This window comes from Triticum urartu, chromosome 1 (assembly GCF_003073215.2).
Source record: "Triticum urartu cultivar G1812 chromosome 1, Tu2.1, whole genome shotgun sequence".
Classification (NCBI taxonomy): domain Eukaryota; kingdom Viridiplantae; phylum Streptophyta; class Magnoliopsida; order Poales; family Poaceae; genus Triticum; species Triticum urartu.
Window position 1 is genome coordinate 187,244,167 of NC_053022.1, and position 26,856 is coordinate 187,271,022.

Here is a 26,856-nt window from a genome sequence, read left to right on the forward strand (position 1 = left end):
ATATTTTCTATAAAAAAAATCCACCACCGTGCTCTAAAAGATATAAGTGAAGCACTAGAGCAAAATTATAGAGCTCGAAAGATATAAGTGAAGCACATAGAGTATTCTATCAAATTCCAAATTATGTATGGCTCTCTCAAAAGGTGTGTACATCAAGGATGATTGTGGTAGACTAACAAGCAAAGACTCAAATTATAAAAGACGCTCCAAGCAAAACACATATCATGTGGTGAATAAAAATATAGCTCCAAGTAAAGTTATCGATAGAAGTAGACGAAAGAGGGGATGACTTCCGGGGCATCCCCAAGCTTTGGCTTTTAGGTGTCCTTAGATTATATTGGGGGTGCCATGGGCATCCCCAAGCTTAGGCTCTTGTCACTCCTTGTTCCATAATCCATCAAATCTTTACCCAAAACTTGAAAACTTCACAACACAAAACTTCAAGTAGAAAACTCATGAGCTCCGTTAGCGAAAGAAAACAAAAGACCACTTCAAGGTACTTTAATGAACACATTCTTTATTTATATGGGTGTTATACCTACTGTATTCCAACTTCTATATGGTTTATAAACTATTTTACTAGCCATAGATTCATCAAAATAAGCAAACAACACACGAAAAACAGAATCTATCAAAAACAGAACAGTCTGTAGTAATCTGTAGCTAGCGCAAGATTTGTAACCCCAAAAATTCTAAAATAAATTCCTGGACGTGAGGAATTTATCTATTAATCATCTGAAAAAAGAATTAACTCAATAGCACTCTCGAAATAAAAATGAAAGCAGTTCTCGTGTGCTCTAAAGTTTCTGTTTTTTTACAGCAAGTTCAACAAGACTGTCCCCAAGTCTTCCCAACGGTTCTACTTGGCACAAACACTAATTAAACACAAAAAACACAACCAAAACAGAGGCTAAATAGAGAGGGAGGATAGAGAGAGAGGGCGAATAAAACAGCAAGGGTGAATTGGGGGGGGGGAACGAGAGGCAAATGGCAAATAATGTAATGCGGGAGATAGGGATTGCGATGGGTACTTGTGACTTTTGCGCAGACTCCCCGGCAACAGCGCCAGAAATTCTTCTTGCTACCTCTTGAGCACTGCGTTGGATTTCCCCGAAGAGGAGAGGATGATGCAGCAAAGTAGCGTAAGTATTTCCCTCAGTTTTTGAGAACCAAGGTATCAATCCAGTAGGAGGCCACGCACAAGTCCCTCGTACCTACACAAAAACAATAGCTCAACAAAACCAACGCGCTTAGGGGTTGTCAATCCCTTCACGGTCACATACGAAAGTGAGATCTGATAGAGATGATAAATAATATTTTTGGTATTTTTGGTATAGAGATGCAAAGTAAAAAGTAAAAGCAAAGTAAAAAAGCAAAGCAATAATAAAGTGATGGAGATTAATAGGATGAGAAAGAGACCCTAGGGCCATAGGTTTCACTAGTGGCTTCTCTCAAGAGCATAAGTATTCTACGATGGGTGAACAAATTACTGTTGAGCAATTAACAGAATTGAGCATAGTTATGAGAATATCTAGGTATGATCATGTATATAGGCATCACGTCCGAGACAAGTAGACCGACTCCTGCCTGCATCTACTACTATTACTCGACTCATCGACCGCTATCCAGCATGCATCTAGAGTATTAAGTTAAAAACAGAGTAACGCCTTAAGCAAGATGACATGATGTAGAGGGATAGTTTCATGCAATATGGTAAACACCCCATCTTGTTATCCTCGATGGCAATGATACAATACGTGCATTGCTGCCCCTTCTGTCACTGGGAAAGGACACTGCAAGATCGAACCCAAAGCTAAGCACTTCTCCCATGGCAAGAACAACCAATCTAGTAGGCCAAACCAAACTGATAATTTGAAGAGACTAGCAAAGATAACCAATCATACATAAAAGAATTCAGAGAAGATTAAAATATTATTCATAGATAGACTTGATCATAAACCCACAATTCATCGGTCTCAACAAACACACCACAAAAAGAAGATTACATCGAATAGATCTCCACGAGAGAGGGGGAGAACATTGTATTGAGATCCAAAAAGAGAGAAGAAGCCATCTAGCTACTAACTATGGACCCATAGGTCTGAAGTAAACTACTCACACTTCATCGGAGAGGGCTTGGATGATGATGTAGAAGCCCTCCGTGATCGATGCCCCCTCCGGCGGAGCTCCGGAACAGGCCCCAAGATGGGATCTCGTGGATACAGAAAGTTGCGGCGGTGGAATTAGGTTTTTGGCTCCGTTCTGATCGTTTGGGGGTACGTGGATATATATAGGAGGAAGAAGTATGTCGGTGGAGCAACAGGGGGCCCATGAGGGTGGGGGCGCCCTGGTAGGGTAGGGCGCGCCCCCCTACCTCGTGGCCTCCTGTTACGTGCCTTGACGTAGGGTCCAAGTCTCCTGAGTTGTATTCGTTGAGAAAATCACGTTCCCGAAGGTTTCATTCCGTTTGGACTCCGTTTGATATTCCTTTTCTTCGAAACCCTAAAACAAGCAAGAAATAACAATTCTGGGCTGGGCCTCTGGTTAATAGGTTAGTCCCAAAAAATAATATAAAAGTGGATAATAAAGCCCAATAATGTCCAAAACAGTAGATAATATAGCATGGAGCAATCAAAAATTATAGATACCGTTGGAGACGTATCAGCAGTGCACGCGGAAACTACCTTCCCGGGGGCCTCAACCTTGGCCTTCTTGCCGGTACTAGGAGTGCCAGAACCTTCCACAGTCATCACTGTCTTATCTCTTGGCTTCTTGTTGCGCTTCTTTCCCTTTCTTGGACTGGTAGATTCATCTTATTCCTCCGAATCAACATTGATGAAATCCTCCTCCCCGGGCAACTTTCTTCCTTCCTCTATCCGAGCACACTTATCCACTAGTGTGTACAACTCCTTCACAGTCTTGGGCAACCGCACATTCGTCTTAGAATGAATGTGATGGTTGCGCACATTGGACTGGAAGGCTGCTATAACAGCTGCAGGCTGGATATTCGGAATATTCCTATGGACTTTACTAAATCTTTGTAAGTACTTACGGAGAGATTCTCCTTCGTTCTGCTAGAGAAGCTGTAGGTTGCTGGGCCTGCCGGGCTCCTGGTGGCCATTGGTGAAGGCACCAATGAACTCGTGGCACATGTCTTCCCATGATGAATGGAGTTCTCCGGCAAGTGCATGAGCCAAGATCTCATGTTAGACTTGAGAGCCAACGGGAAGTAGTTGGCGAACACCTTCTCTTATCTTCCCTCGGCAGCCTAAACAACGATGGTGTAGATGCTCAGGAACTCTGCCGGGTTCAGTCTCCCATCGTACTTCTCGGGTATCTCCGGCTTCAACATGCGGACGGACAGCCAATGGACTTGTCGCAACTCTGAAAAGGTAGGGCAGCCAACCTCGAAAGGTAGGCACCTGCCAACACCGAACGCAGGCTCATCGACGTAGAGGTCGCCGCACCCATCGGTCTGGCGGGCGTCGTCGAGAGGTTGTCCTACGACGGCACGCGCGTCTCCCCGCCGCCTATCCTATGGGGTTCGTCACTGGCCCGGATGTGCTCGAGGGTCGGAAGAGGCCATCGAGACGTCGTCGGGATCTTGTTCTTGCTGCGCTCGCTCCTGCTGCCATGGTGGGGACTGCACGGTTGGGACAACCCCTTTGTTCGGCCAACAGTACAAGCAGTCAGCGTCACTTGGGGAGGTTGTGGCGGGCCGGTGCACCGCGAGCCGCCAGCTTCAGCGAAACTGAGCAGACTCTAGATGGTGGCACGCCATTCATCCATTTGCTCGGCTGCTGCCGGGATGCTTAGTAGCAGCTGGGCCCGCGCCATAGCCTCCGTGGCTATGCTTGGCATGGAAGTTGATGACCTCAATCGCACCATGGCCTGGCTCCTGAGGGTGCCCACGGCGGCGACGACGACGGCGGTGGCGCGCCCGCGCTGTGGTGGGGTGGCCACCTGGGTAGTGGGGTCTCGCAGTGATGGCGCTCGAGGGTCCGCAGCTCCGTCGGTGGGAGAAGGGGACGTAAGCAGAGTCACGCTCCCGTCCATACCTTGCGGAGCTTGACCGTTGACACCCTGCTGAAGCTGTTCTCCTCCGACGCCTTCAGCCCCCGTGCCTGCCGCAGGGGGAGTGGAGATGTTGCCACCTGCTCCTGCCACGCCCCCAGCAGCGCTCATGTCCTCACTTGTCCCCGCATCCCCCGTGACATTTGAGGCTGCGGGTGGCGGAGCCTTTGAGGTGGATGGCTGGGCCGAAGGGCCGGGCTTCTTCTTCTTGGGCACCATGGTCGATGGCGATCGAATCACGGGTTCCAGCAAAACCCTTAAGGTTCGAACACTGGGGTGCGCGCGAAGATCTCCCCCCTACTGATCCACGTCCTAACTCAGCTAAGATCTTATGAACTAACTCGGCGAACTCACAACACAAAGGACAAAAGATTTATACTCGTCCGGGCCACCATTGTGGTGTAATACCCTACTCTAGTGTGGTGGTGGTGGATTGCCTCTTGGGCTGATGATGAACAGTACAAAGGGAAGAACAGCCTCCTGAGGTTGAGGTGTTCTTGTGGTTGGCGAACTTGTCGTTGTTCTGGTCTCTCTCGATCTGACCCCTAGCTATGGTGGTTGCTAGTCCTATTTATAGAGGCCCTTGTCCTCTCCCCAAATATTGAGCGGGAAGGGATCCAACAACGGCCAATTTGAAAGGGGACAACTAGTATAGCTTATCCGGACAAAAGTGGTATTCGCCTGCAAAAGGCTCTGGTGGTGACGCCGCCTTGGGCTCCATGGTGACCTCCGTCTTGTCGTCCTTCTGGTCTTGGTCTTGTTGCAATGATATGGAACCTTTGCTTGACGCCTCGGTATTCCGTGCCTGCGCCAAAGAGGAAACAAGGATGCTGCGTGCGCTGGCGCCCGCCTGGCGCCCGCCTGGTCTCGATCGTCATGGCTCACGTCACGAGAACCTCACGAGATTTGCCTTGCTTTGATCTCGCCGCCCCTCATGAGCCTACCTGGCGAGGCCGCTCCTGAGGAGGTCTTGTGTCGTCCGCCTCGTGAGGCTTGGCCCCTCGCGAGGGTCTTGAATGCCTTATTGATGAAGATGGGCCATACAGGCCTGCTAGCAAAGCCACGCCTGTGGGCCGCAAGCAGGCAAGTCGGGGGACCCCCGTTCCTAGAACACCGACAATAGCCCCCGGGCCCAAGGTGTGCTTGGGCTTGGCTTTGAGGCGAAACCAAAGGTCAAGTGTGGAGTGCCGCGGGCCCCAATAGCCTGCGGCCTTGATCGAGGCATGGCGGTTGATTGGACGTGGGCGCCTCCGCTTCCCCATGCTGCCTCGGCAACTGCCCGACTCGACAAGCAGGCCGGCGAGGGCAGTGCTTGTCTTCATTGCTTTCCTTCGCCTTGCTCAAATCCCCTTTCTTGCGCCCTGCACCGAAATTTTCCAGATCTGCTCCCATCCTTTCCTGCATCATCGACCAATGGCATACCGGAGGGTCAAGCCCGCCTCGTCACCGGCTTGGTACGAGCCAGCTCTCGACATGCCCAGCATCTCGGAGAAGAGCCTCACCGCCACACGCTTGCTGATGGCGGGGGAGATCAATGAAAGGGGGAAGATGGAGCTCCGGGTTGCCTCTGACGTGCCGGAGCCCGAAGGGAGCATGTTCTTCCCCTTCTTTACGAGTAGTATCGCTGCCGAGTTGGTTCCTCCCTTCTCCGATTTCTTCTATGAGGTCCTCGGCCACTACGGGCTGCAGGCGCTGCATCTCCGTCCCAACTCCATCCTTCCCTTATCCATCTTCGTCTACTATTGTGAGGCATATCTGGGCGTGATGCCGTCCGTGGCTCTGCTACACCACTTCTTCTTCTTCCGTGCCAGCGAGGGCCATATCTCCGGGTGCGCCAATTTCATCGCGGCTGGCAAGGCCAACTCGATTTCAAACACCGGGAAGAAGGCCGACAACCTCAGGGCCAAATGGGTCATGAGGGGCGCCAAGTGCGTCCACCCGCGCTTGTCGCTGTCGACGAAGATGCCCCAGTCCGACAAGGGGTGGTCTCGTGCAGAGCTTACTGATGAGCGGGTGTCATCGGTGCTGGAGCAGATGAAGGCCGATCTGAAGCCGGGAAATGCGAGGGCGGCCAAGGTGACGGGGGCCATACTCCTGAGGGAATTCTTGACGCTGCGTGTTGCTCCTCTTCAGGCGCGTGCGCGCCCCTTATGGAGGCTTGGAGATGAAGAATACAAGATTCGCCTGAGCTCGGAGGCCTTGCCCGACGACGAGCTGTCTGTAGTTTTGCGCCTCTTGGTTGGGGACAACAAAGAGTACCCACCGAGCACCTTCATTCCTTTGTTCCGCCGCACGGATTGGGAGCAGATCGTGGCCACCCGGCTGACTTTTGACGCGCGCGGGCTGGTGCCGCCGACATCTACCGGGGCCCCTGCAGCGCTGAAGCCGGTGGAGTTGTCTTCTGACGACTTCCATGGGAAGGAAGAAGAGGAGGAGGACTCAGAGGAGACCCCGAGGGGATGGGAGAACCCCCCCCCCCCCTGAGCAAAGCTGACATCTTCCGCGCCCTCCTGACAACGCCGAGGTCGACGCCCGCCAGGAGGGGGGAGAGCCGCCCGTTATCCCGACAAGGGACAGGTCATCACTAATTTCTCGATGTGCTGCCTCCACCTTGACACCGCCTGGGGCTGCCTCCAGCCCTTCAGCTGCGCCATCTTCTGCTCCCGGAGCTCGTGTGCCCACTCCTCAGGCTCCGAAGCTTTCGGGTTTCAGACTCCCCAAACGGAGGGTGGACTACGCCACGGTGGATCAATAAATGCTTCGAGCTTCATCTTGTTCCTACTTGCACTTGCTATTTTTGGACGTTCACCCATGGTTGATCAGGCCGGTGCCTTCGGCGAAGAAGAGGAAGGAGGGTACAACGGCCATGCCCCCTTCTACGGAGAAAGGAGGCGACAACACTCGTACCTCCCCAGCTCGGTCGCCCTCGCGAGGCCAAGGGGAGCATCGTCGGGAGGAGTCAGCCCCCGTGGCCCCGCTGGCTCCGGAAGTGCCGGTGCCTGGCTCGGCTGATGAGGTCCCGAAGGCTCACGAGCCCTTGATCTCCTAGGCTCTGGTGACAACATAGCCCCCTTCTCCTGCTGCGCCCCTGGCCCTAGGTTCTTCTGCATCCTTTGCCGTCTTGGAGTGTGCCCTTTCGGAGATGGCCCAGCTACGGGAAGATCTCCAGGGCACAGACCCGCGCCTGGTGGTCGGGCGCCTGGAGCTGGCCTCTGGCTGGCTTCACTCCAACTCGGCGGTTCGAGCGTCGCTGAGCCAGGCCGCGGCGGCCTCCGAGAAGGAGAAGCAGGCTGCCGCCAAAGCTGCGGCCGATCGCAAGGTGGCACTGAAGGACGCCGAGGCCGCTCGCGGCCGCTGCCGAGAGCTGGAGGACGAGATGAAGGGACTGCGCGACCAGCATGCAGAAGAAGCACGTGGCCGCCAGGCAAAGGAGGAGGAGATGAGGGCTCGGGAGGATGCCATCAAGGGCCACGACGCCGAGCTGGGAGAGCTGGAGAAGGCGCAGTCCACGGAGCGCAGCCGGCTGGAGGAGTTGGAGCGGGAGGCTAGGGGGAAGGAGCCCGATCTTAACGCCAAGGCGAAGGTCCTGGTTGAAGACCGCGTGGCCTTCTTGCTCCTCGAGGAGAGGTCTCGCGTGGCGCTGAAGTCATTGTATGAGAAGGGCTTGGAGAGGCCGCTAACCACCGGCGAGGATGGCCCTGCTCAGCTACTTCCCTTCTTGGTGAAGGTGCTTGAGGAAGTCGTGGAGGGCATCGGTCCCATGGCGGAGGCATAGGCTCGCGTCCTTTCCTCAGCCGCGCTGACGCGGGTCTTCAGCCACCTGCACCTTCGTGACCCCAGCGCTCGTCTTGACGAGCTGCTGGAGCTTATAGCTGATGAAAACATTGCGCGGCTGCCGCCGCAGCCGTGAAGGGTCAAGTGGAGGCCCTGCTGAAGAAGTTCGACGCCTTCGCCCATGCGCCCTCGACCGATGATGCAGGTGAAGGCGACACTACCTAGGAGGGGGCACCTCTTGCAGGTGCCGGTGGTGTCCAGGGGTGACCTACGGCTGCTTTTATGTTTTATTCATGCAACATGCACCATGCCTCGTGGAGGCGTTAAACTCGCGTTTGATATTGTGAGAACAATATTTCTTGTAATATTTGCTTTGATATTTTGCGATTTTCTTCCTATTTGCTTTGTGTTCTGCGTCGGCAGAGCCCGGCCCCGCGCATACCTCAACCGCTGTTGGGCCGACTGGAAATCAGGATGGACCAAGGAGTGAGGGGCTACGTGACCAGTTAGGCTCCTGAGTTGCGATGCTTAGGAGTCCCCCTTGACACGCAAACAGCTTATAGGAAGGATACGCGAGGATAGGTTAATGTTCTACATCGGCGGAGCCCGGCCCCAGGCATACCTCAACCGCCGTTGGGCTGACCGGAAACCAGGACGGACCAAGGAGTGAGGGGCTACGTGACCAGTTAGGCTCTTGAGTCGCGATGCTCAGGAGTCCCCCTTGACGTGCAAACATTCTCCATACCTTTTCCCTTGCCGAGGGTCGGCTCGGGAGGGGCGTGCGACGACCAGGTCCGAGGGACCTAGTTGGGTGGCATACGCTTGGACGTGACGCGAGCGCAGCCCCCGTGCCCAGCTCCCTCGTGCGGCTCTCCCGAGGGGAGGCGTTGCGGTGAGGCCGGACACAGAGCTCTGGAGCTCCCTGAGGTTGGTACAGCCGTGAGGCCTCCCTCAGTTGTTTATCACCAGCGAGGAGCATAGTGCTTCCGCTTGTGCACAGGCATAGCCGCTCCTCGGCAGTGTCGACGGCCAGCGCGGAGTATGGTGCTTCTACTGGTGTGTGGGTGGGGGACTCCCTACTGTGGAGAGCCCCCGGGGCGTGTACAACCCTGCCCTGACACGTGGCTTGCATGGTAGGGCTAGACGAGGTGTATCTGGGCACTCGTGAGCCAGCGCGGGACTCATGAGGCCCTACCTCAAGGCGGGTTACGCCTGGTCTTGGTTCTTGTTCGCTGTGTTGGTCCTGCGAGGTGGTTAGACAACCTGTGTCGAACGAATCTCCTGAGGTTATCGCGTGAGAAAGATAAGCACCAACGGCCCCAGGAGGTGACGTGAATGGGGCCGGCTCGCCAGACAAAGCTCGGCCGCTGGATTTATCGATGCTGCAGGGACGGTCCCGAGCACAGACGCTGTGCCTAATCCTCTCACGCGAACGGTCCTGAAGAAAGACGACCGGCGCACGGCTCCCGCGATGGGCAAGAATCAAGAAGGTGATAGTCATAGATTAAGCATGAAAGGCAACCTAGCTCGGGTAAATTCATAAAGATACGCGCCACTGGGTCCGGCCCGAGCGGCTTGGGGATGATGTAGCCCAAGGGGCGCCCCCAACAAGGTAAGTTGAAGACATAAACAAGGAAAGATACATGCCACAGGGACGGACCCATGTGGCCTGGGAGTGATGCAGACCTGGGGGCACTCCCAGTTGAATGAACTTGGAAAATATCACCTGGTTCTGTTGATGAAGGAGAGCGGGGGCAGCTGAAGGTACGTGGGGAAGGGGCTACTCCTCATGAGCCACCGGGGCCCTGAGCCTTGGGAGGCTCTGGGGGTCCAAGTGGTTCCTTGAGGACTGTCTTCATCTCCGTCAGCACAGCGTGGTGCCTGGCCTCCTGAGCCGCCAGGATGCTCCGCAGATTGCGCTGATAGGCGGTCACCATGCTTGGCAGGACAAAAGGCATGCAAACATAGCGTGAGGTGGGCCCTCACAGCGTCCCACGCGCGAAGGCCAGAAAAGCTCCTGAGAGGTGGCCCGGTTGAGCCCTGGGACATTGACATAGACGCGCAGCCCGGCATCCTCGCCTGGATGAGGAGCTGCGCCTGGTGAGCGGCGACCGCCGCACATGGCCCTTGCGTCTTGCAGTTCCTGAGTGGTCTTTGTGATGAACTCCTGAATGGTGGGCACTCCTTTCCCTGTGTTCTCCTAAGGGAAACGTGCCACGAAGCACGCCTCCAAGTGGTGCCCAAGCGCCTCCCTCGTGATGTTGGCAAAGTCTGAGGCCCTCCAAAAGAGAGCCCCCGAGCCCTGCCCAAGAGGGGTGCTGGGCGCGCTTTCCTATGCGATGGAGGGAGGCGCCCCAGGCGTGGGCGCCGATCCTGACGAGGAGCCGCTTGGCTGAGGCCCTGCATGGCGCAACTGCTTCTTCTTCTTGGGGGTGGCCTCAGGAGGGCGCTCGCCCTAGCTGTCGGGTTCATCGATTGGTGCAGCTTGGAAGGCACGCTCGATGGAGCACACCCCGTGTCTTTCCTCGCACGGGACTGTGATGATTCCGTCGCTTCCCAGCATCTTGAGGACATTGTAGCCATGATGGGTCACCGCCATGTACTTGGCCAGGGCTGGATACCCGAGGATGGCGTTGTATGGCAGGCGGATGTAGGCGACATCGAAGTAGATGAGTTCGGTGCGGTAGTTGTTGTGTTCTCCGAAGGCAATGGGGAGGCGGACCTGCCCGATCGGGGTAGTAGAGCTGTCGGTCACTCCTGAGAAAGGCTTGGTAGGCTGAAGCTGGTCATATGGCACTTGGAGTTTGTCGAATGTGTTGACAGACAGGACATTGAGCCCTGCGCCACCGTCGATGAGGGTCTTGGTAACTTGCACGTTGCTGATGGCTGGTGAACAAAGCATTGGGAGGACGCCTGCAGTAGCTGCGCACTTGAGCTAATCTACCGAACTGAACGTGATGGGGCACTTGGACCACCTGAGCGGGCGTGTGGCCTCGTGCTTGGGGAGGACTACATTCACTTCGTGACCAAACTATTTGAAGATACGCTGCGAGGCTGGGGCTTGAGCTCCGCCCAAGATGCAGGCGATAGCGCACGGCTCCTGGAAGCCCCCAGCCCCCTCGTCTTGATGGTGGTCGTCATTCCTTCTGGGTGGTGGCGGTAGTGGAGGAAGGCCAGCGTTGCCTTGAAGACGATCCTCGCGAGGCTGGTCCCTCCATGCACCCTCGCGAGGGTGATCCTGCTAGCGGTCCTCGCGAGGCCAGTTGTGCCACTCCTGGCGCGGGCCCGGTCGTCCCAGCGTCCGCCACCACGTCCTCCTCCACGGCCGTAGCCCCGGTCGCTGCGCTCGAGGCGTCGACCGAAGCGTCCTTCTCGAATGGCTCTAAGCTCTTGACAGTCGCTGGTGTTGTGGGTATGCAGGTTATTTAAGGCGCAGAACGGTCGGCTGCTCTTGGATGTCTCGGGCTGGTCTCTGCCGCGCTAGGTGTCCGGTTCCACCGCGAGCACGGCTGCTCCCTTGCGCTTCACGTCCTTGGCCTTGGCTTTCTTCTCCTCATGGTCCGCAGCCGGGAGCTCAAGGAGGGAGAGGCGCCCCTCCTCAGCTGTGGCACACTTGGTCGCCAGGTTGAACAACTCCAGAGACGTGCACAACTCCTTGTGGATGGCGAGCTCCTCCTTCATCTTGACATCACGGACGCCATCAGAGAACGCGGAGATGATGGCTTCGTCCGTCACCTTGGGGATCTTTAGGCGAATGTTGATGAAGCGCTGGATGTACTTCTGCAGGGTCTCTCCTGGTTGTTGCTTGACGCGACACAGATCACCCACGACCGGGGGTCGGTCGCGAGTGCCCTGGAGTTGGCGATGAAGCGGTCACGCATCTCGTGCCAGGAGCAGATCGAGTTTGGAGGCAGGTTTAGGAGCCAGGAGCAGGCACCATCCTTGAGAGCCATGGGAAACCAGTTCGCCATGACTTTATCGTCGCTGTTGGCCGCCTCGATGCTCAGCTCGTAGAGCTGCATGAACTCCGCGGGGTTAGGGGTGCCGTCGTAGCAAGGAGGCAGATCTCGCTTGAACTTGCCCGGCCAGGCGACGCTACGCAGCTCGGGGGTGAAGGCGCGGCAGTCGGTCATGGTCACCGGGGCCCGCCTTGGAGGTGGAACTTGGTCTTGGCGCCCGCCGCCACTACGGCAAGCGGTGCAGGGCCTTGCCGTAGCAAACGATCCTGGCATGGCGGTGCGAGCAGTGGCGGAGCGTTCTCTTGCGGTCGAGGGACTTCTTGACAGATTCTTTCATCACGTGCGGGCGCTGGATGCGGTGGGTTGCGCCGTGGATCCGCGCGCCTTGGCGCTATGGCGCCGTCTTGGTGCAGAGGTGGTGGAGGTGCTTCGTGAGCTACATCACCTGTGGCTAGCAGAGGGCAAGGCAGAGAGAGGGACGGCGCAGGGGAGCTCCCTGCAGCGCGGACTAGCTCGGTGATGCGGTCAAGCCAGTCCTCGTAGAGGTCGTCGACTGGGAGGTAGCACATGAGATCGTGTGCCATGAGGAGCACGGCCCGTGCGTCCGTGGGAACGCGACGAGCGTGAGACGACGAACCATCGGGAGTCAGTGATGCAGTGGCGGTGCGGCCATCCTGTCACACCGAGGGGTGCAACGAGGATGCTTGCTGCTCATTCCCCGCCAGGACGGTGGCGGCGTTGGTGGTAGGTGACAGAGAGCGATGGGCTGACCCGCCGACAGGGGCCGCGTCAGCAACGCGGGTGGCGAGGGCAGCCCGGCGCTTGGCGTGGGCGCCGCATGCGTCCACCATGGAGACGATGAAGCGACATGACGCGGAGCCATGGAAGGGAAGCTTCAGCGCACCCCTACCTGGCGCGCCAAATGACGGATCACGGGTTCCGGCAAAACCCTTAAGGTTCGAACACTGGGGTGCACGCGAAGATCTCCGCCCTACCGATCCACGTCCTAACTCAGCTAAGATCTTATGAACTAACTCGACGAACTCACAACACAAGGGACACAAGATTTATACTGGTTTGGGCCACCGTTTGAGGTGTAATACCCTACTCCAGTGTGGTGGTGGTGGATTGCCTCTTGCGCTAATGATGAACAGTACAAAGGGAAGAATAGCCTCATGAGGTTGAGGTGTTCTTGTGCCTGGCGAACTTGTGGTTGTTCTGGTCTCTCTCGATCTGACCCCCTAGCTATGGTGGTGGCTAGTCCTATTTATAGAGGCCCTGGTGCTCTCCCCAAATATTGAGCGGGAAGGGATCCAACAACGGCCAATTTGAAAGGGGACAACTAGTACAGCTTATCCTGACAAAAGTGGTCTTCACCTGCAAAAGGCTCTGGTGGTGACGGCGCCTTTGGCTCCATGGTGACCTCCATCTTGCCGTCCTTCTGGTCTTGGTCTTGTTTCACTGATATGGAAACCTTTGCTTGACGCCTCGATACTCCGCACCTGTGCTTGCCCCCTTAGCACCAAAGAGGAAACAAGGGCGCTGCGCGCGCTGGCGCCCGCCTGGTCTCGATCGTCGTGGCTCACGTCATGAGAACCTCGCAAGGTTTGCCTTGCCTTGATCTCTCCGCCCCTCGTGAGCCTGTCTGGCGAGGCCGCTCCTGAGGAGGTCTTGTGTCATCCGCCTTGCGAGGCTTGGCCCCTCGCGAGGGTCTTGAATGCCTTGTTGATGAAGATGAGCCGTACAAGCCTGCTAGCAAAGCCACGCCTGTGGGTCGCAGGCAGTCAAGTCTAGGGACCCCCGTTCCCTGAACACCAACAATGGCGTCGTCGAAGATGAAGATTGCGATGACGAAGACGCGCTGTGCACGCTTTCAGGTTCGCACAAGCGAGCCCCCTACCTAGCGTGCCATAGATGTCGTTGGATATCCGCAGCCACGTATGGGACCGGGCGGCCTCTTCTGGTTTGGCAGCGGATGTCGCGTTGCACAAAGAGCAGACCAGCGCGCAGCAGCACGGCAGAGAGACCACACAAGCAATTTACCCAAGTTCGGGCCGCCGCGAGGCGTAAGACCCCACTCCTGCTTTGGTGGATTGATGGTGGAAATGAACGTGGTGGTGCATGGTACACTTGCCCGGCAAGGCCTGCCTTAGGGCTACGGTGACCACAAGCGTATGGTGGCTTGGGTTTTGTCAAGCTTCCAACCTTGTAACCCCCCTCCTACGAATGCCATGGGCCTCCTTTTATAGATTAAGGGATCACCACAGTGGCAAACTAGTCATTACCCACTGATATGATAGCAAACAGTGCTATCATACCTAACTCTACGGGCTGGCGGGGTGCATTAAATGCACCGCTCAGGGTCATATCACTAGCTGCCGGGCTTATCTTGCCAGCTCTGCGCCTGTTCTCTTGACACGTCGCTGGACGGGTGTCACCTGTGGGTTTCTTTTGTAGGAGTTGGCTGCCATGTGGCAAATGCTGCCACTTAATCACCTTGTGGCTTGATAGCGCACTGATTGACGACATGGGTCGTGCTTGCGTGGTTGGCGGGGAGGTTCAGGCCTCGCAAGCCCCGGTAGGCGCTGCCGGGGAGTCTTGGTCGCTTGCTTCAAGTGGTGGCTTGGCCCCTTGCCGAGCTCGCCTGCCTGGCGAGGGAGGCCCTTCTCTTGCCGATATCCTATTCCTTTGGCTTGACCTTGATCTCTCTAAGCTGTATGTTGGTTCTTCATGTCTCTTGGTTCTTCAACCTCTCACTTATGCTGGTGATCCAATCTTGATCTTGTGCCTGTGCACAGTTGGGCAACATACCCGGGGTTTGTTGCACCAACACCCACAAGTATAGGGGATCGCAATAGTTTCCGAGGGTAGAGTATTGAAACCAAATTTATAGATTCGACACAAGGGGAGCTAATGAATATTTGCAAGTATTAGCAGTTGAGTTGTCAATTTAACCACACCTGGAGATTAATTTCTGCAGCAAAGTGATCAGTAGCATAGGATATGATAGATTTGATAGTAGTGGTAGCAGCAATAGTAACGGTAACGGTGATAGCAGTAATTTTGTAGCAAGTGCAACAGTAACGATACTAGTGGTAACTTAGCAGAAATAATATAAGAGAAATTCGTAGGCATTGGATCGATGATTTGTTGGATGATATTCATCATGTAACAGTCATAACCTAGGGAGATATGGCAAGCTCCAGTTCACAAATATAATGTAGGCATGTATTCCGTAAATAGTCATACGTGCTTATGGAAAGAGGAAACGTGTCACTCCGGGGTTAGTTTCATTCAATTCATGCAAATTAGAGTCCAAAACAAGAGGAGAAGTGTTAGCAAAAGTAGATACGACGGGGAAGTATCAACTCCCCAAGCTTAAACCTTTGCTTATCCTCAAGCAATTCAGTTGATAAACTGAAAATGAGAAAGAAAAACTTTTACGAACTCTTTTGCTCTTGTTTGCATAAATAAGCTTAAACATCACCCAGGTTTTCAGCCAACATTATAACGAACCACGCCGACAATAACTCTTAAAAATTATTAACTCATATCAATGACATAATCAGCTAGCGAGCAATAATAATATATCTCAAAGAACAACACGTTATCAAAACAACTATGGTATAATATGACAATAGTGGTATCTCGCTAGCCCTTTCTGAGATCGCAAAACATAAATGCAGAGCACCTCCAAAGTTCAAGAAGTGACTAAACATTATAATTCAAGGTAGAAAACATCTAGTTATGATGCACCCAACATTAGCTGCACACAATGCATCAACATGATAGCAGTGCTCCCAGGTTCTGGCGCTTATTTTTAGAAGGTGATGGCACAACATAAAAGTAAATAGAAAGTCCTTTCGTAGAGAGAAGCAGTGATTTGAAGTGGTGCCAGAGCTCAAGTTTTATAAAACAGAGGTAAATGGTATTTTGAGAAATGCACCCTTCTTGTTTACTCCTCAACCATCAGTTATCTATATCTTCCATGCTAAACATGCTAGTGGCGGTTCCCAAGCGATAAAGTAAAGGTTACGACTCCGTAGGAGTTTTTGTTTGATTATTTGAAAGCCTTTTCTGTTTGTAGTTTGGGACTGGGAATCGCTATTACCGCCCTTTTCTCGGGCAATGTCGAGTGAATAAACACTCAACCTGAGAATAGCCCGCTTAGCATGGAAGATACTGACTACCTCGTGTCGCTCCATGAACGATCCAGGCACACAAGAAGGATATCTATTTGAAGTTTTTAGAGATGGCACATGCAAATTTACTTAGGACGACATGGTAATACTGCATATAGGTAGGTATGGTAGACTCATCTGGAATAACTTGTGTTCAATATTTTGGATGTACAAGCAGAGTTCCCACTTAGTACAGGCAAGGGCTAGCAAATAGGTTGAGAAGCGGCCAACTAGAGAGCAACAACGGTCATGAACATGCATTATGCATAAGTAACATTGGACACTAGCATGAGTAGGATATGAACACCATCAACATAAATATCATAGAGGCTATGTTGGTTTTGATTCAACAACATGCATGAACACGTGCCAAGTCAAGCCACCCGAACATCCAGAGGAGGATACCATATTATCGTACTACATAACAATCATTTTAACGCAATGTTGACATCCAAGATAAATCATTATCCACTCCTTGCTAATTATGCATGGCATGAGAAACTATAATCTCTGATTATCATTGTAAACATGTTTAATCATAACGAGCTGAATCATGGATACTAGGTTAAATATATTTACAAAAACAGAACAAGTCGAGTTCATACCCGTTTCTCTCCGCCATGGCTAGTTCATCAAACATCGTGTCGCGGGATATCCTGGCCACCTATGGGACCGGGTGGCCCCTTGCTAGTTTGGCAGGGGACATCGCGGTGCACAAAGAGCAGACCGGCGTACGGTAGTGCGGCAGAGAGAACACAAGCAATTTACCCAGGTTTGGGCCACCACGAGGCGTAAGACCCTACTCCTGCTTTGGTGGCTTGATGGTGGAATGAATGTGGTGATGCATGGTACACTTCGCCTCGGGGTCACAGCGACTATGTACGTATGGTGGCTTGGGTTCCTCAACTTTTTCAAACCCTCCTACGAGTGTCGTGGGCCTACTTTGATAGATTAAGGGGTCACCACAATGGCAAAGTAGTCATTATCTACTGATATGATAGCGAATAGTGCTATCATACCTAACTCTACAGGCCGACAGGGTGCATTAAATGCACCGCTATGTGTCACATTGTTGGTCGCCCAACAAGGCTTGCCGGGCTATCTTGCCAGCTCCACGCCTGTTCCCTTGACACGTGGCAGGACAGGTGTCATCTATAGGCTTCTTCTATAGGAAATGGCTGCCATGTGGCGAACGGCAGCCACTTAATCATCTTGCGGCTCGACACCGCATTGATTGATGATGTGGGTCACAATTGAGTGGTTGGTGGGGTGGTTATGCCCCCGTGAGCCCCGCCAGACCTTGCTAGGGTGCCTCAGTTGCCTGCTTTTTGCGGTGGACTTGCCCCTTGCCGGGCTCGCCTACCCGGCAAGGGAGGCCCTTCTCTTGCCGATATCTTGCTTTTATGGCTCGATCTTGGTCTCTCTGGGCTGCGTGTTGGTTCTTCAAATCTCTTGGTCCTTCAATCTCTGATTTGGGTTGGTGCTTCAGTCTTGATCTAGTGCCTGTGCACAATCTGGGCAAACACACCCAAGGTTTGTCGCACTGACAAAAGCCCCCGGGCCTGCCCTGAACGCGCTGCTGAGCATGGGTAGGGCCTAATAAGTGCACATGCAAGGTTGCTGAAGGGGTTGGCCCCTTGAGTTTTCCATTGCTGCTTCATTAGCCTTGATTCCGGGCCAGTTTCCGGTTTCCCCATGCGTGTTGTAAAGCAAATAGTGGTGGGGCCGCTCTAGTGATGGCCCGTGAATGACTTTAACACACGGGGTAGAAACTGCCAATTTACTCTTCCCACAGCGCACCCTAATCCTTAGCCACATATGCAGCATGCATCGCGCGGGGTAGGTAACGGAGGCGCGTGGCGCGGGTGAGTACCTTGGAAAGGCCCCGCCCGTCTTGAATTGGCGGAGGAGGGCAGTGGTTACCCGGGGATGGAGCAGCTGCCCTTCCCCGCCCAGCCCATAAAAGGGAGGGGCGGAGGAGGGTAGAGCCTTCCATCTTTGCATTCTCTTTCTTCTCCCCTTGTTCGCTGCTTTCACCGACGATGCCGAAGGGAAGAGCCTAGGGACAGCCCCCGGGCTCCTTCTTGGGATTCCCTTTGTACCTAAGATGAAGGTTCGGGCGGCGCGGCACCGATGCCGGGAGTAGCAACCCCGGCGTGCTTGCACCGGGTCACCCATGGCCTTGACTTTAGTTGGAGAGGACGTGATCAACATCATGTGGTAGCTCGAGATGAGTACGACGCGTGGTAGTCGACCGCTCCTCATTCTTCTTCTCTTCGTGGCGCAGAGGAGGAGCCACGAGAAGGATTCGCCACTAATTGGGGGTCGTTCTTCTGTTGCACAGGAGGTCTCTCTGCTTCCACATGCGTCCTCGGGACGTGCAGTGATTCTTGACGCCAGGGCTTCTGGGGACGACCATGCTCTCCGTGAAAGGATTCAGTGAGCTTGGTGTCCGGCGTGGCGGTTGTGCCGAGGTCTTTGGGTGGTAGTGATGCGGACGGTAGCAGCAACCCATGACGCGTCAAGAATGAGGATGACCGTTCCGATGAGTCGTGTTTGCTGGTGACTCCATGCCTCCCATCTGGTCATCCGGCAGCATCACCATCCACGCCTGCCCTCCGGTTTCTTCCTCCTTGCTGGGGAGTGGCACCGTCCTGATCCTGGGGAGGCGCCAAATCCCAGCTATGCCCGCCTCAGGCCCCTCCGACCTCTTCCTATAGGAGATGGACAGGGGAAAAGGAATAACGGGGAAGTTATCTTCTTTCAATCTTAAACTTGTAGGCAATCGCCAAATTTTAATTCAAATTGTCGGAGTAAATAGCCATGGGTAGCCTAGCCGGCTTCCCCTGGCCCTTCTGAAAAAAATTACGAGCCCATCCGGCTCTCAAGAATCCAAGACATGGGGCCGCCTTCCCCTTGCTGGCTGTCACCCAGGCCGGCTTTCGGAAGGCGGCCCGACTTTAGCCCTCATGAAGAAAGCCATGGGAGGGCCGACTTCGAGAAACCGGTCGCGAGGAGGCCGACTCCAAGAAGCCGGCTCCCTTAAAGCGGTCGAGACCATACCCTCAAAGTTTGCATCCACCTAGCGGCGATGAGACGGGGCGTGGCTACAGTAAAGCCTGCCACCCCCAAATCCCGGAGCACGCCTGACACAGTGCGCCGTACGGGTGGCCATGACTCGTCCGGCGCAGCACTGTTGCCACGTTGACCCTGATGCCATCCACGATGGGCTGCCAGTACGGCCCACGGGCGGTGGGCCCCTTCGGGCAGAGAGACACCCGAAGGCGGCCACGCCTCCCCCAGTCGGCTCAAGACAGAACCGGCTCCCCGCAGCCGGCTTGCCGCCTCCCTTGAAGGAGACAACCCATTAAGGAGACAAGACGCGGTGACGCTACAGCGATCGCCTGCCGGGCGGTGGCACTGTGGCCACGCCTACCACGACGAAGCCCACATCACCAAGATAGAGCAACAGTAACCAGCCGCCGACCAGGCCCTGGACAGTGGGGCCTGCCTGTCGACCAGGGAGCCGGCAGCCGGCGGGCCCCAGCAGCCGGCGCAGAAGCCGGCGAGCGCAGTCACAGACGGCTGGGCCCCGCGCCCAGTCGGATTACCATTGTACCCCCGGGGGGTAGGCCTATATAAACCCCCCGAGGCGCCCATGCAAAGGGTTGATCTGAGCTAGTTTTAGACACCACATAGAGAGGAGAGGAGAGCTAGCCATGCCCTTCTTCTTCTTCTCGCCAAACAGGGTTGGACCCCCAGCTAGTTTTAGACACCACACAAGGAGAAGAAGCAAGCTAGCCGTTCCCTTCTTCCTCCTCCCACCAAACAGCTCAAGGAGCATTGTGTAGCTACTTGTCCATCTAGTGATCATGCGGAGACCCCGCAGAGCAGCAGTAGGGGTGTTATCTCCACGTAGAGCCCCGAAGCTGGGTAAGATTCGCCGGCGTGCATGTCTTCGCCTCATCCCGTTTCCAGGCACCGGGGACGTCTTACTGGCTCCCACAATGATAAGCCACCCGTTGGCATATGTCGCACCTACCACCCAACATTTGGCGCCCACCGTGGGGCCAGGTGCACCGTCGTCCGGAGACCTGTTCTGGACGGGAACCCTCTTCTTCCCCAGCGAGCGTAGCCAGCCCGGCACGCCTGATGGCGCTTGCCACGACGCGCTGCAAGGCGTCACCAGCATCTGCGCGGCGAGCAGCCTCGCCGATCTCCTCGACGAAACCCTCATCTCCGACGAGCTCGCCTCCGATGTGGGCACCGACCACCTCGCCAACCTCCTCGGCCAGCTCCATGTCTCTAGCGAGCCCGCTGTGGATCTGGAGTCGGTTGGCTCCACCGACCCGATGCCTGTCGACTCCGACACGGGCTCCTTCGACACCTTCCCCACCAACGTCGCGATCTACAACGACCCGCTTCCTCGGACCGACGGCCGCGATACTGTCACCACCGAAGTGATGGTCATCGGCCGCGGCGGCCCGGCCGACGAGAGCGCCCACGACGCCCCGCACGCGGCGGCCCACGACTTGTCCACCCCCCTCCCGGCTGATGCCGACGACGAAGCACTGGAGGCGCGCCGCCTCGCCCTCCTCGCAGAGGGCCGGAGGCTGGCTTCCGTGAGACGCCTCACTGAGGCCTACTAGCGCGAAGTTGACCGCGCCGCCTTCAGCACGCCGGCCCCAGGCGGGCCAAGCCGGGCTGGCATTGTCAAGCAACGCGGCGCCGTCATCACCGACACGCTGGGAGTCGACCACCCGGTCTATGCCACTCCGCTCGAGAACTTGCATGCCGCCCAGGCGGCCGTGGACGAGTTGGACGGCTTGGAGACCGAAGAACTCCCCCACATGACCCGGCGCATCTAGCAACTGATTGACGCGGCCGCACGGCGGCACGAAGCCGACGCCCGCGCGGGAAGCCCTCCCCCGCGCCAAGATCACGGCGCGACGTCCCGGACACCGACTACGAGCAACGCCCGCGCGCGGCGCGAGAGAGAGCCGGCGGCCAGCCGAAGCCGGACCCGAATCTCCATCGAGCAAGATGCGGATGGCCATCCCCGAGCCATGGAATGGCGGGGCAACCCGCCTCCGCCTCGACCCCGTGGAGAGAGATATCCCACCCCGCCGCCAGTGGCGCACCCGACTCTCAGCGGCCGACTAGGTCGCCGCGAAGGAGTCGGCGAGAACGACGCCCGCCATCGGATCGACCGCCTGGCGCGATCCCTGGCGCTGGAAGAAGAAGGCGATGTCGGCCCGCCTTGTTTCGGCCCCCGCATCCGTGACGAGCCTTTCCCCAAAGGGTTCTCGCTCCCAAGAGACACGCCCAAGTACAACGGCTCCGTGAAGCCGGAAGATTGGTTGATCGACTACTCCACGACGGTCAGCATAGCCAACGGCAACCGGCGCGTTGCCGTGAAGTACGTGCCCCTCATGCTGCAAGGCACGGCGCGGACCTGGCTCAACATCCTCAAGCCTCTTAGCATCAACAGCTAGCTAGATTTCACCGAAGCTTTCATCCGCAACTTCACCAGCACCTACAAGCGGGCCCCCAAGCCCAGGCAGCTCTCCCTGTGCGTACAGGGCCCAGCCGAGTCCACTCGCGACTACCTCACGCGTTAGGCCGAGCTCCGCAATTCTTGCGAGGGGGTGCACGAGGTGCAAGCCATCGAATACTTCACTGCCGGGTGTCGAGAAGGTACCCTCCTCAAGCACAAGCTCCTCTGCGACGAGCCGACTACCCTCGACGAGCTTCTGGACATAGCAGAAAAATACGCCACCGCCGACTCTTCGATGAAGATCGAGCTCCGGGTAGACGCGTCCGGGAAAGTACTCAACCCGGCGCCCAAGACGCCGGCAGGGGATTCCGGCCGACACCCACACCCGAACGACCACAAGCGCAAGGGCCCTGCGCCGCCTCCCGCCAGTCGGCAGGTGGCCACGGTCGAAGACGCGCTGCCTGAAGGGCGACCCACGCCCAAGAAGCCCAAGGGCGGCCGGCCGGCTTGGCAGCCGGCTTTCTCCTACGAGCAAACTCTCGAGGCCCCGTGCAAATTCCATAGCGGCGCGAAGCCGTCCAACCACACAACCCGGAAGTGCCATTGGCTCACCCGAATCTCTAAAGGCGAGGGGCTCGCGCCGCCTCCGCCTGCCGGCCCGCCGCCTCCGGCCGCTCGGCCCGCAGTCGGAGCCGTGCACGACGAATTCCCCGACGAGCAAGCAACCTACATCATCTTTACAAGCCAGCTCGAAGACCGGCGCGGCAAACGCCGAGAGCACCAGGAAGTCAGCGTGGTCGCTGCCAACCCCGCCGGACACATGCATTGGTCCGAAAAACCCATCAGCTGGAGCCGGGCCGACCATCCAGAGGTGATGCCGTCTCCCGGCTCTTATGCGTTGGTCCTGGAAGCCACCCTCGTGACGGACAGACGCGCTGCCCGCTTCTCCCGCGTGCTGATAGACGGCGGGAGCAGCATCAACATCCTGTACCGTGACACCCTGGAGAAGCTAAATGTCAAGACGAAGCAGCTCATGCCTACTCGGACAGTGTTTCATGGCATCATACCCGGCTTATCCTGCGCCCCCATTGGCAAGATCAAGATTGATGTACTCTTTGGGGACAAGGAGCATTTCCGCCGGGAAGCAATCTGGTTTGAAGTGGTGGACCTGGAGAGCCCCTACCACGCGTTGCTTGGCCGACCCGCCTTGGCCAGGTTCATGGCAGTTCCCCACTATGCATACCTCAAGATGAAGATACCAAGTTCCAAGGGCGTCATCACCGTAGTCGGCGATTACAAGAAGTCTTCCGAGTGCGCTGCCGCCAGCAGCCGGCTGGCTGAGTCCCTTGTGATTGCCGAAGAGAAGAAGATGTTGGACCGGGTCGTGGCCATGGCCAGCAAGCAGCCCAACCAGTCCCCCGACCCCAAGGAGTATGATGCCCAAGGATCTTTCCAGCCGGCCAAAGAAACCAAGAAGATACCCCTTGACCCCGAGCACCCCGAGAGGTTTGCCGTCATCGGGGCAAGCCTGAACAGCAAATAGGAAGGCGAGCTCGCCGATTTCCTCCGTGAGAATCGGGACATCGTTGCATTGTCCCCCAAGGACATGCCGGGTGTTCCGAAGGAATTCGCTGAGCACAAACTACACGTCCGAAAAGACGCGAAACCAGTCAAGCAGCCCCTCCGCCGACTATCAGAGGAAAAGAGAAGGATTGTAGGGGAGGAGATAGCCCGGCTTCTGGCAGCCGGCTTCATTATGGAAGTCTTCTTTCCAGAGTGGCTTGCCAACCTGGTCCTCGTGTTAAAGAAGAACAACAAGTGGCGCATGTGTATAGACTACACAAGCCTCAACAAGGCCTGCCCTAAAGATCCCTTTGCCCTGCCGAGGATTGACCAAGTGATAGACTCCACGGCCGGATGCGAGCTGTTGAGTTTCTTGGATGCTTACTCAGTATATCACCAGATAAAGCTAGATCCGGACGACCACCTGAAGACCGCCTTCATCACGCCATTTGGAGCCTTCTGCTACCTGACTATGACATTCGGCTTAAGAAATGACGGTGCCACTTTTCAGCGTTGCATGCAGAAGTGCCTCCTCAAGCAACTCGGCAGAAACGCTCACGTCTACGTGGACGACATTGTGGTGAAGACGGAGAAGCGCGGAACCTTGATGGAAGACCTCAAAGAAACGTTTGAGAACCTACGCCGGTTCCAAATCAAGCTCAACCCCGAGAAATGCGTGTTCGGAGTGCCAGCCGGCCAGCTCCTAGGCTTCCTGGTCTCGAACGCGGCATCGAATGCAACCCGGTGAAGATCAAGGCCATCGAGAGAATGGCGATCCCCACCAAGCTTCGAGACATCCAAAAGTTCACCGGATGCTTGGCCTCCTTGAACCGCTTCATCAGCCGGCTCGGAGAGAAAGCTGTCCCCCTCTACCGCCTCATGAAGAAGAGCACTCACTTCGAGTGGAACGACCAGGCCGACCAAGCTTTTCACGAGCTGAAGAAGATGCTGGCCACGCCGCCCGTCCTAGCGGCGCCGACTAAGAAAGAGTCCGTGCTCCTTTACATTGCCGGAACCAGCCGGGTGGTCAGCACCATCATCGTAGTCCAACGCCCAGAAGAAGGCCGAGCCCAGCCGGTCCAGAGGCCGGTGTATTATTTGAGCGACGTGCTGTCCGCTTCAAAGCAGAACTACCCGCACTACCAGAAGATGTGTTACGGCGTGTACTTCACCGCCAAGAAGCTGAAGCCCTACTTTCAAGAGCATCCCGTCACGGTCGTATGCATCGCCCCGCTGGCCGAGATCATAGGCAGCCGGGACGCATCTGGCCGGGTGGCGAAATGGGCCATCGAGCTGGCCCCTTACACAATCTTCTACCAGCCCCGCACCGCCATCAAGTCCCAAGCACTGGCCGACTTCCTCGTCGACTGGGCCGAGACCCAGTACCTGCCGCCGGCTCCCGACTCCACCCATTGGCGCATGCACTTTGACGGGTCCAAGATGCGCACCGGCTTGGGAGCCGGCGTCGTCCTTACCTCTCCCAAAGGCGACAAGCTCAGATACACGCTGCAGATTCACTTTGCCGCCTCCAACAATGTAGCCGAGTACGAGGCACTCATACACGGGCTCCGGCTTGCCAAGGAACTCGGCATCCGCCGGATCCTATGTTATGGCGACTCAGACTTGATGGTTCAGCAATCATCCAGCGACTGGGACGCCAAGGACGCAAATATGGCAAGCTACCGCTTCCTGGTTCAACAACTCAGCGGATACTTTGAAGGATGCGAGTTCCTCCACGTACTGCGAGCCGACAACGAGCCAGCCGATGCCCTGGCTCGAATAGGCTCCACTCGGCAAGCAATACCAACCGGCGTCGCTCTACAACGCCTCCTCAAGCCATCCATCAAGCCGTCTCCAGAGTCCGATTCCATCTTCGTACCGCCTGATCCCGACGCGGCCGGGTCCGGCTCGAAGAACCAAGCAGGCGACCCCGGGACTTCAGTAGTCAGCCCGGGGACTTCGGCAACCGGCTCGGGGACTGCCACACCCGGCTCAGGGACTGTAGTAGCCAGCCCGGGGACTGCACCAACACAACAGCCGGCGGCCGACTCCAGCATTTCACCACCCAGCCCGCCCACCCTGGTGGCAGTAGCCACATTGGCAGTAGGAGAAGTCGCGGCTCCGTCATGGGCTCAGTCCATCCTCAATTTCCTAGTAAACCAAGATCTGCCAGCTGACGAAACAGAGGCAAGACAAGTCCAACGTCGAGCCGGAGCATACACAATCGTCAACAGAGAACTCGTCAAGCGCAGTGTCACTGGAGTCCTCCAACGGTGCGTCGAGCAAGAGAAGGGCATTGCAATCCTCAGAGACATTCACCAAGGAGAATGCGGCCACCATGCGGCTTCAAGATCACTCGTCGCCAAAGCTTTCCGCCATGGTTTCTTCTGGCCGACTGCTTTGGATGACGCCAAAGAATTAGTTAAATATTGCAAAGGGTGCCAACTCTTCAGCTCCAAGTAACACATGCCGACTTCGGCACTCAAGACCATTCCCCTCACCTGGCCCTTCGCCGTTTGGGGACTGGACATGGTGGGCCCATTCAAGACGGCGCGCGGCGGCATGACGCATTTGCTCGTCGCCGTGGACAAATTCGCCAAGTGGATTGAGGCAAAGCCGATCAAGAAGCTGAATGGGCCGACTGCTGCGACATTCATCACAGACATAACAACTCGGTACGGCGTGCCACACAGCATCATCACCGACAATGGCACGAATTTTGCCAAAGGAGCCTTGGCACGTTTCTACGCAGCCCAAGGTATCCGGCTGGACTTAGCGTCCGCCGCCCACCCGCAGTCAAACGGCCAGGTCGAGCGAGCCAACGGCCTCGTCCTCTCCGGCATCAAGCCCCGACTGGTCGTACCACTGGAGCGTTCAGCCGGCTATTGGCTCGATGAGCTGCCGGCTGTCCTCTGGAGTCTGTGCACTACCCCAAACAAGTCAACCGACTTCACTCCTTTCTTCCTCGTGTACGGTGCCGAGGCGATCATCCCAACCGACATCGAGTTCGACTCGCCCCAGGTAACCATGTACACGGAGGCGGAGGCCATGGAAGCACGAGAAGACGGCGTCGACCTGCTGGAAGAAGGCCGGCTGTTAGCCCTCAGCCGGTCTGCCATCTACCAGCAGGGTTGCGCCGCTACCACAGTCGGAAGGTCAGGCCAAGATCTTTCCAAGAGGGCGATCTTGTGCTCCGGCTGATCCAGCGAACAGCCGGCCAGCACAAGCTCTCGGCCCCTTGGGAGGGCCCCTTCGTCATCAGCAGAGCTCTAGGCAATGACTCCCACTACCTGATCGACGCGCAGAAGCCGAAGGCACGAAAGAGAGACGACTCCGGCAAGGAGTCGGAACGACCATGGAACGCCAACCTCCTTCGAAGATTTTATAGTTGAAATGCAGTATGTATCATGCTAACTTTTGTACTAAATACGAGACAATAGGCCCCCCGAGGAGGGCTCGGGGACTGCCATCTTTTATCTATGAATGAAAAGTATCATGCTTATGACCTTGTCATTTCATTTACTTGTTCCGTCCGGCACCGGGTTCGACTAGTCGGCCCGGGGACTGGCCGACTGGAGTTATATTAGAAGTCCTACCCGTGGTCAGACAAGTAGTGTGCCGACACCCAGGCTTAGCTCTTGCCAAAGTCGCAGTTCGAAGAACCGGCTGTCCGGCTGGCAAGAGACAAAAGCAGGAAAGGATGCCCACACGAAAAATGGCCAGGGACCAACGGACTAATATAACGGAAGCCGGTTTGCCGCCTACCACCGACCGACTACCGGAGTAGCCGGCCGGCCGGTTTCCATTC